Below are 10,081 nucleotides of genomic sequence, written 5' to 3'. Positions count from 1 at the left end.
CCTAATTCCAGGGTTTACACACAGATCAGGGAAGCGCTGCAGACAAAAATAAATTAACCAATCAAATTCACCGGGTTTTAAATAGAACCGAATGGAAAAACCATAACTATAGTCTGTATCAGTAATCCATGTAAACAAACAGGTTATTCAGGCCAAAGGAAAAAAAATGTTTATTTCTCAGGTCAACATCATCATTCCCCCACTCAATTCAAATGTATGTCTCATATCTTTTTTCATCTCCACTTCTCTTTCTCTTTTCTATTTTCTATGTTAAGTTTAACACCATGTCACAACTGTTAATAACTCTTTGTAAAAGATGCATTGTCACTGTATACTCATGTGTCACTATATTTGTGATTTGAGCTTAATAAAGGTTATGTTGTTGTTGTTGTTGTAACAATAAAAACATTTATGCAAAGTAGCCACATTAGTGTAATCGATACAAGTAAATTATATGTATTCAGTTATCAATTAAATGCTCTGGAAGACCTTAATAATGTAAACAATACATTCCTTAAAACATGCAATGAGCGTTATTTTATTTTCAGATTGCATGGTGAAAATAAGCACAGCACCACGATGATTTGCTAGGTGTTTTGTCAGACTACACAAAGTAAGATAGTTATTGATTATGTCATTAGTATTGCTAAAAGTGTATTTATGATATGCATAAAGATGTTTAAAACAGGGTCCATGAGTGTAACATAAATATGTTGGCGTTTTTTATCTGCTTGATTGAAATATAGTCAATGAAACTTAAGGTTCATTTAATAGAAACGGCAAAAGATGATGCAAGGCGATGAAAATACCATTATCTAGACATTGTGCGGAAAATAAAAAGTCTACAGACCCACCGAAGATCCGAAAAATCTTCAGAAAGAAAAGCCAAGATTAGGGGCATGATCAAGCACTTATATCTTTACTGAATAATCACTCGATTTGCATAGTTTATTTTCGTTTCGTCGTTCCAAAAACATAATATCAGAGGGCACAGTCAATAGGTTTTTGACGATGTGTGAAGAATGCAGTAAATGAAAAAAACAACATATTGTTTCTTAAGTGAATAAAACAATAGCAGTAACAGAAATGTATGAATCAAGCAAACCGTAAAACTTCTACCAGAAGAAAAATAATTATTTATATCCATTTCTTTAATAACAAAATACCAACTATAAACATTAATGATTACAACTGGGATCACGGACATTGAATGGTCAAAGCAACGCATTGGGGTTTTAACCGTAAAGCTAAGCGGAGAAGGGATGACTGAGTCATATTGCATTTCCGACTTATGGAACGTGTTCAGTTGCCTAATTTATAGAAGCTTAATACAATTATGTATTGTGATATAGGAAAGTTTCACTGTAACATCATCTTGACCTTATGAGATTTTTTTATTAACGAAAGTTATTTAACACAAATTTCTAAAGCTTCATAATTAAATGAAATCGAATGTCAGATTTATAGAACTGGGTAAGTTATGTTCTTTAATGATTCTGAATAAACGTTAAAAAATAAATACCACAGCATAAGCATTTTTCACTACAATGTTTACTGAAACTTCATCACGTTTACCGCGGGGTTTAAAAGATGAAGAGGGGGATATTATAGCCGCAATGTCAGGGCTTTAGATATTGGTCGGTGATCTAAATTATTGATGCTAAAGCATGTCTCAATACATTACCAACTTAGATCATGTTTTTACAAAGTTATACCGAGAAAGTTTGTTAACTTGGAGAGTGGTTAGTTTGATATTTTTTGTAAAGAAAACCTTCTTTTTGGTTTAATTTATCTTTTATTTAAAATTTTGTTTTTGTTTTAAAAATATGAAACGCAAACGCCGAGGTACACAATGGGTTATTAATGAAAATCTTTCCATATCTAACTACTGCTTCAATTTCAATCGATATATAATCATGTTCTTTTGATAAGAAGAGTCCTTATGAGTAAAGTGTAAGCAATTTAATAGTAATAATATCGGTTTTTAAATGACACTATAAATTGAAAATCAACAAATTTAGATACTTTCGTTTACATGTTCAAAGAGTTATAAGGCTTACACAAAAGCAAATAACTGCAATGCTTTAGCGCTCTGTTTTTTGTGCGTGAATTAACTTTAGTAATACGGGTAACGTCGTCGTCTAAGGAAAACATAAAATGATCCCCGTATGTTTTATATATTCGCGTAAAAGATTGTAGTTGGTTAGGCATAGTTAAAAAACATAATAACTAGAGACTCGCAAAGTGGTACCGCGTAACTGTATTTAAAATGTAAGTAGTCACTAACTGTGCCCTAATGTGGATATGCTAAATAATGTATAAATTTGAAAGACATAGTTCCAACTTTAAAGAATAATAAGTTTGTATCGTATTTTCACAATACAATTATAATGAATGTCATGTTAATTTGGCAGAGATTCATCGCATATCGATATGATCATTTTATGAACAGTAAAGTCCCGCTATACAGCATACGAAGAAAACAAATAATTGACGTTAATGATCTTATCCCTACGATTCAGTAATCTAATACTACTGGAAAGAGATAAATGAGTTTCAGAAGTCATTTTCACGTGAAATTCGGTATTTCAATGGATTAAGTACACTTAAGTATATCATAAAGTATATCGTGATATTATCAATTTTTTTCCATTTAGCGATAAAACATGAGCATGGCTTCTTTGAATGTTAAACACATTTGGTCGTTGTCATCCCGACATTTACTCGGGCGCCGTAATACAAATAGTAGACTTTCTTTTGGGTTGATTTCAATACAACGTACATGGAATAATGTTAACTGCAAGTGCAATTTTGGTAACGTATATAGCCAATTGGCGATGTAAATATTTTCCTTAGATATATACGCGTACTCAAACTTTGAGTGTAACTTTATAATTATATTCATGAAATCACGAGACCATGCATCTTTTGAACATGTTTTGTTAGATTTGCCTCTTCAGGTTTAACTATGCGAATTATTCTAACAAATCTTGAGATAAAATTCATCCGTTGATTTGTCAAGTTTATTTCCATATATCTCCTGTGTACAACGCTTATTGATGGATCATAAATGAAAACATATGCACAAGTCTGCTTCTCTTTTGAAAGCCCGTTAGCTTTGTTTGCGTTTGTTTAAAGCGACGGCGTCATTTGAGCTTAGTTAAGTAAGCATATTTAATGTATATCATGTTGTAGAAATTATGGAGACTTTGAAATACATTCCTGACTATATATCACATATACTTCGTTGTATCAATACACTGGCTATTGTAAACATGTTATCAGAAATGACAACGGGTAGTTGAGTTATATTTAATCTGTTTTAGCACATTTGGTACACGAGATATCGGTTGATTTGCTCGATAAGTTTTTTAAATGACATTACTGTTCTTTAAATTTTGAGGGAGGACGGCAATTTATGAAGTGCGTTATAAACATTTGATTTCGTATGTTACATAAATGGAATTATAACGCATAATGCACATTAATAGCAAACAAGCTTACTCTTGTAATCGGGATTGTGAACTTAATGTGTATGTGTCAGAAGTATGATATGATTATCATCCACATGGTTTTTTATATTTAAATGAATTATTGTCAAATTTTAACCCACTCCCTTTCATGGCAAGCACAATTTAATGTTATAAAACATACCGCTTAAACTGTTGAGTTAATATTTCCTTTAACGTGTATTGGATTGGTTAATTATGTTAAGCGTATTTTCCGATTTACTGTTTAACTTAGTTTTCCACATACTCTTGTCAATCTGTATCAATATTTCTCCATAACAGGTAAATAGACCTTGATAATATTGACCGATTTTATTTTACAAAAGCGACTTTCATGTTCAATAGCACACGATTCGCTCCATTGGTATTCACAGCTTTAAATGCAATTCGTAAAGATTAACGCGTCTATAAATGTAAAAGCTGTGTAACCGGACACTGTTGCTGGTTTAACATGAAAAATAAAAACAAAACGTAATAATTTGACGAAAAAAAAAATAAGCGTAAGTAATGCACACACTAAAACAATTTTAGCAGCATTTTTGAATGAAATTAAGACCTTACTTTCATTACTTATAAAACACCAGTGTTGTATTGTAAACAATTCACATTACCATATTGTTTAAATAGTTGTATGTCCCATTCGAAGACGCATATTCAACTTTTTTATATTGAAAATGAAATTATTTTAGACGGTTTAAAATTCATAAGAAACAAAAAAAGAAACTGTATAAAATATATTACATTGATATTTATTTTAAAATGGTAATCGTTAACTAATAAAATGCAATCGTCATTACGTTAAAAACACATTGCAAACACTTAAGACGGACAACTTCCAAGTGTTAATAGCTTAATATTGTAGTAGTTAACAACCTTTTCCGGATGCTGTTTCTTGAAAGCATATTTTAAGCAAGACTCGTCTACACTAATATTGAATTAGAACCCAATCCGCATACTATTACTTTTAACCAAAGTATAAAAAATTAGAGTCTACACTATGATTGTATGTATTTGTCTGCATTTGTTTGGATTATTTTATTACTTATGTTAGTGTGCTTTTAAATGTTTTTTTTGTAAATTGAGTTGTTGCAATTATTGTTGTATATTTAGTATATGAGAAAGTCATTTGATATGATATTGATTTCTCAATAAGCTTTGATGTGAAAAATCTATATTGAAAAAAGTTTTTGGCATATTATTCATATTATCCTTTTCAACTGAAACCCATATTTGATACCATAGGAAAATGACATCATGATGACATTGAATGTCAAGTCATTCACCTCATATATTAGCGATATTGGGAAAACGACTGTTGAATACTGCTTCAGCTAGTGCCGCTTCATTAGAGCCAAAATAATTATCGAATACCAAAGACTCATCTGACAGTATATATTTTGAACAAAGTCTTTATAAATTTGAACGGAAAGTTTAGAAAGAGCCAATCATTCGTATCATTTGAAGACATTTTTCCATTATATATTTCTAAAACCATGCGTTCTCTTATTACACGGCTTCAAATTAACTCGGCATTCAATTCGGCGCACTTCATTCAATAGTGGTTGTCGGGTATATATCGAAATGTGCTCAGGTGTGTTTTTATTTATTTATCTTTAATAATAAAAACAATAAAAATAATAGTAAAATAATAATAATAATAATAATAATAATAAATTACAAATTATAAATAATAATAATAATCATCATCATCATAATAGGGCAAATGTATTTTATTGTGACACTATTTCGGTAAAACAAATAGTTTTTAGTTGAAGGTTTATAAACTATCACATAATGAGCTATGTTATTATTTAACTTTAATGTGAATGACAATGACGATAGTGTTTTGTGATTTAAGGTTTGTCTATTTGGTCAACAGGACTCTTTACCTTAAAGAAGCCATTTTATGACTTCAAAGACACGTAGGTTAGTGGCATTCCTATAGTAAGCAGGAATGATAAACTACTCTTCATATGTCGAATAAATTAGACACTTTGATTATACTCATATTGAAATTAAAACGCGTTGTAATTAATATATTTAATAATTTATATATTCAGTTTGATTGCATTGCGCCGCTTTCAGTTGTCTAAGGATGTATGCTATCATCGATATAAAGGTTACACATAATCAGGGTTTAAATAAATAATTCATTGTCACGCTTCTGCTTTATACGACTTTTGAAACCGATTGATATTTAATAGGCAGACGACAACATTATGTTTGTGTTCAAGAGTTATAAAGTGCGTACGAAGGAACCGACGTCATTCATGCTTCAAATGTGGTCAATTCTGCATTATTACCCGATAGCTCGACCCATTCTTACAACGTTATACGAGGTGTAAGCAAGCTTTATATTGATTGAGTCAGCTATTTTGTGAACTTGAATAACAATGAAGTTAAGTAAGTCAGCTTATTCTGGTGTAGTCCGGTTTTCGCTCACTGTTTAAATTGCTTACGCTTGTAATTAAACACCTTGAATTGTATTATACAAGTGATTCACTGGCATCTCTACAATGCAGGTGTCGGCTTTTAAGCAGCACATCATTAGTCTACTACATCATTTGGATACAGCATGGCTAGATTACTATGTTTAACATATTCATATTAACATATTTTATCATATTTGTGTCAAAACACGTTTACTGAAATGAACTACACTTTTTACCGATGAGGGACATGGTAGCTGTTTTGCAATATTGACGATAACAACTTGATATTTGCCATGCATGTGCATCTCATAGAGCTCCACATTGTGAGTGGTGAAAGGTCAAGGTCAAGGTCATCCGTGAAGGTCAAAGGTCAAATATATGGGAGGACATAGTGTTTCACAAACAAATCTTGTTTTTACTTGTTATTGCGAAATTTACATGAGTGTTCATTTAACCCTTTTCCACTCAGATGAAAATGTGAAATGGCTATGTGCAAGCAACATAAAACCAGAACAGTATGTAAGTAACTCACAGTTTGTTAAGGTTTAAGGCTGTTTGCTGCTCATCATTATCTAAGGCTTGATAATGAAGACTTTAAAACGTGAATCTAGTTAGAAAGGTTTTCAATTAAATTTAACTTTCAAAGGGACTACATATGCGTATAAATACGTATGTAAGAGGTAAAAGGTTAAACACATAATAAAGAAGTATTTTGCATTTAATAGATATTTTTATTGTCATATTTTGGTTACGCATTCATTATTTAGCACGTCTATATAATTCACAGTGTGATATTTAGTTCATAAATGTATAACTAAAATTTCAGGACAGTTTTGCTGTATTTAAACTAGAATAGATGAATTGTTAATATGTAGATCACAAGAGAACATCGCTCATGGGGTGTATGAATGATACCGTGTTTTATACTAAAAAACAAACAAGTTCGGATAGGGCATTTGTAAATACAGTACTACCTCGTATGATACTGCGTTTTAATTATGGAAATTCTTGTGTGTGCACACATCTTGACCAGGTTATGCGCGCATACATAAATTATCCCTAACTAAATTAAATATTAAAAAAACCTTGAACATGATTTTGAAAACAAACACATATATTTGAACATGTTAACATTCAATGAATCAAGGCATACTTGTATACGTCTGACCATTCCAGTAAGAGTTTTTGGTGCTGGAAATTGTGTATAGAAAAATCGGGTTTTTAAAAACAAATGTATTAGTTTATATTTTATTTTTTATCAAAATATGTCAGCATGCTTTCTATTTCTAATTGAATAAGACAATGCAGAACAAACTACATGAAATAGTTGTGCACACTATTTTAATTACGTATACTTAATGACATACTTTACAGCAAGTTTGATATTTTGCAATGCACAATACTGGTACATTTAAGGTTCAATGCCTTCAATAATTAATTGCATAAATCAACCGTGCCTTTATCGTAGTCGCTACCCAACACCAATATTAACGCTTGTGTGGTGCTCAATGTGGACACATTCTTTTAAACATCACACAGAAATGTTGCGTTATTGTGACTTTTTTTGTTTCATTTGCATGTTTGTTTAAAATGTTTCCACACATAGCGCTGTTCGTTGCAAATAGAGTTTCAAATATCCATATCTGTTTCGAAGATATTTTGTTTTGATTCCAATTATAAACATAGTAGAATGTTTTAACATCTTTGTCAGACGTTGCAAATCATTCGTTCCAAACATGCAAACATACAATAACGCACGATTACCAATTACTGGTAAGCATGACATAAACCTAGGATGAGCCAATTCTAGCTCGGTGAACAATATGTATGCGATATATATATATTCAAAAGACCCTATTCATATCTGAACTAATTAGCCAATGTCCGCTTCTCCCACGGTACAAACAACTACTGTTATGTGCAATGGCGTTTTAAGAATATGTGTATACTGACAATACTATTTATGTTTACCTTACATGAATTGTAATTAATAATCTAAAGATTTAAGAACATTCGTATATGCACCTTTTGTTAAAAAGCAAATATAGACAGTTGGCAAATAGTTCCGAACATAAACTATTCGTATGACCTTAATAAGTTGTGTTTAATAAATAACCAAATGTCGTATTTTACACGAATAGTAACGGGTGTTTCACAATAGAGCACTTCAAGTTAAACAATCGGTCCGTCTGACTCCACGTCCGTCCTTTAAAACAAGATTTAAAAGATCGAAATAATGGTCAGAATGATGTATTGTCTGCCTATTAAAATTCACATGTATAAATGAAAAAAGTAAATCCGAAGCATTTTTTTAATACGTCAATGCTTCATTTTTTTCTAAAAAAATGTGGCTTCGAATAAAATAAGCTGGCTCTGAACGAAAATTACCATAAAGGTAATATTAACCCCACAACACCCCAAAAACGGTTTGCATTGCATACGCAAACACTTGTTCTAACAATAACAGCGACATGCGTAAACTCCATTTTCTTTCACAATTTCTAAACACTATTGTTTAACAATGTCTTAAAGTTAACACTTATCGAAGTTCGTAATTTGATATGAGGCAAACGCTGTACACAAGGTTATCCACGAAGAAAGTATACCATACCAATAATGTACGGCTCGCTTTTCCACCTTGGTAACTGGATTGATTGTAAACATTCACCTTGAAGACACTAATGAGTGTGGACGATCACTATTGCACAATGTAAAGTTAAAGGTGGTAATTTCGTTTCCTGTCTAGCGTGCTCTATAAGTACAGTACAAATTTCCTTTTCATAATATATATTTGCACTGATATGTTTTGTTAAAATGTTCTTTTTCGGGTTCTTAATTCGTATATCACTTAGTTTAGATGTATGTGTTACGGAAACCGAACACGCTATAATATATATTAAATTTTGCTTCAATGATAATATATGTGTCTTATATGAACTAGTTCTGTAACGATTTTGCAAGTGTGTCGTCGGAAAGATTCATTTACTGTTCGCTGTAAAGCAGCTTAAAGGGGCCTTTTCACAGATTTTGGCATATTTTGAAGTTTGTCATTAAATGCTTTATATTGATAAATGTAAACATTGGATCTTAAAAGCTGCAGTAAAAAATCAAGAATAAAATTAAATAAAGGAAAAAAAAGTAGCCGGTACCAGGGCTCGAACCAGTGACCCCCGGAGTCCTGGAATTAGTCTGAAGTAAAAACGTATTAACCCTCTCGACTATTCCGCCGAGTATGCACTGTGTAAGTATTTTATACCTTATATAAGCAATCTCTGTAGTTTCGTAAATTTAAACGACAACAACAGAACTCTCCAAATTATTCAATCGTTTCGCGTTGCAACGCTTTATAATTTTTAGGTTTTCAAATCGTCAAAAGATACATATAATGGCTATATTGGACTATGGTAAATGTTCAGTAATAGTGTTTTCTCACAAATATCATAACTAAAACGAAAATTTGTGAATCTGAAACAACTTTTTTCTATTTTGTCAATTTGCCAAACCGTGAAAAGATCCCTTTAAAACTGGGTTCATGGGGTAAAACACGTGTCACTAAGTACACTTAAAGAAACAGCTTTCAACACTATTGAGTTCAACTGTATTTTTAAATTGTCTTTCAACTTGGTTGGAATATTTGTACAAGTGATATCTCGATCGAGTTTGAAACTTGGTTGTGCGTGGTCAAGCGCATGGTCAAATTAAATACATATCATATGAACATCAAGAGGCACCATTGATCCACATATCTTCGTGAAACTCGGTCAAAACAATGTGCTTACTTTAAAACTCGGTCACATGGTGTCAATCACTATACTACATCTACTTCACACTCTTCATTAAATTTGGTAATAATATTTGTTCTAATTATATATCGACCCAGTTTCAATGCGGGTTCACGTAAGGCCAAAATCTAAATGATATATCGGCCTTATTCGACACGTTGCAACTAGGGTTAACAACTAGATTACTCGTTTGTAATTTTTATGTGAGTGATCAGACAGGTTGCCATAATCAAAACCCAACTTACTAGGTCTAAGATCAAGGTCATAATTCAAGATCAGATGTCAAATAAGGTAATTAAGTCATCATAATATTGAACATCACATTAACATAATTCAATATCAAACGTAAAGATAAGAC

The 10,081-nt window shown here is 31.6% G+C and overlaps 1 protein-coding gene across 3 annotated transcripts in view; it reads left to right on the top strand.

The window, feature by feature from the left end:
• The first annotated feature begins 546 nt into the window (after window positions 1-546).
• The window catches only part of LOC127843702 (uncharacterized), a 154,068-nt gene continuing 144,533 nt past the window's right edge, over window positions 547-10,081 (top strand). For all 3 annotated transcript variants that reach the window (XM_052373425.1, XM_052373424.1, XM_052373426.1), the window contains exon 1: window positions 547-613. The gene's annotated coding sequence lies outside the window, so the exon portion shown is untranslated. The remainder of the gene's footprint in view (window positions 614-10,081) is intronic.

This window comes from Dreissena polymorpha, chromosome 9 (assembly GCF_020536995.1).
Source record: "Dreissena polymorpha isolate Duluth1 chromosome 9, UMN_Dpol_1.0, whole genome shotgun sequence".
Taxonomy (NCBI): Eukaryota; Metazoa; Mollusca; class Bivalvia; order Myida; family Dreissenidae; genus Dreissena; species Dreissena polymorpha.
Note: the sequence above shows the minus strand (reverse complement) of the source record. Positions and strands in the feature narration are given on the sequence as shown.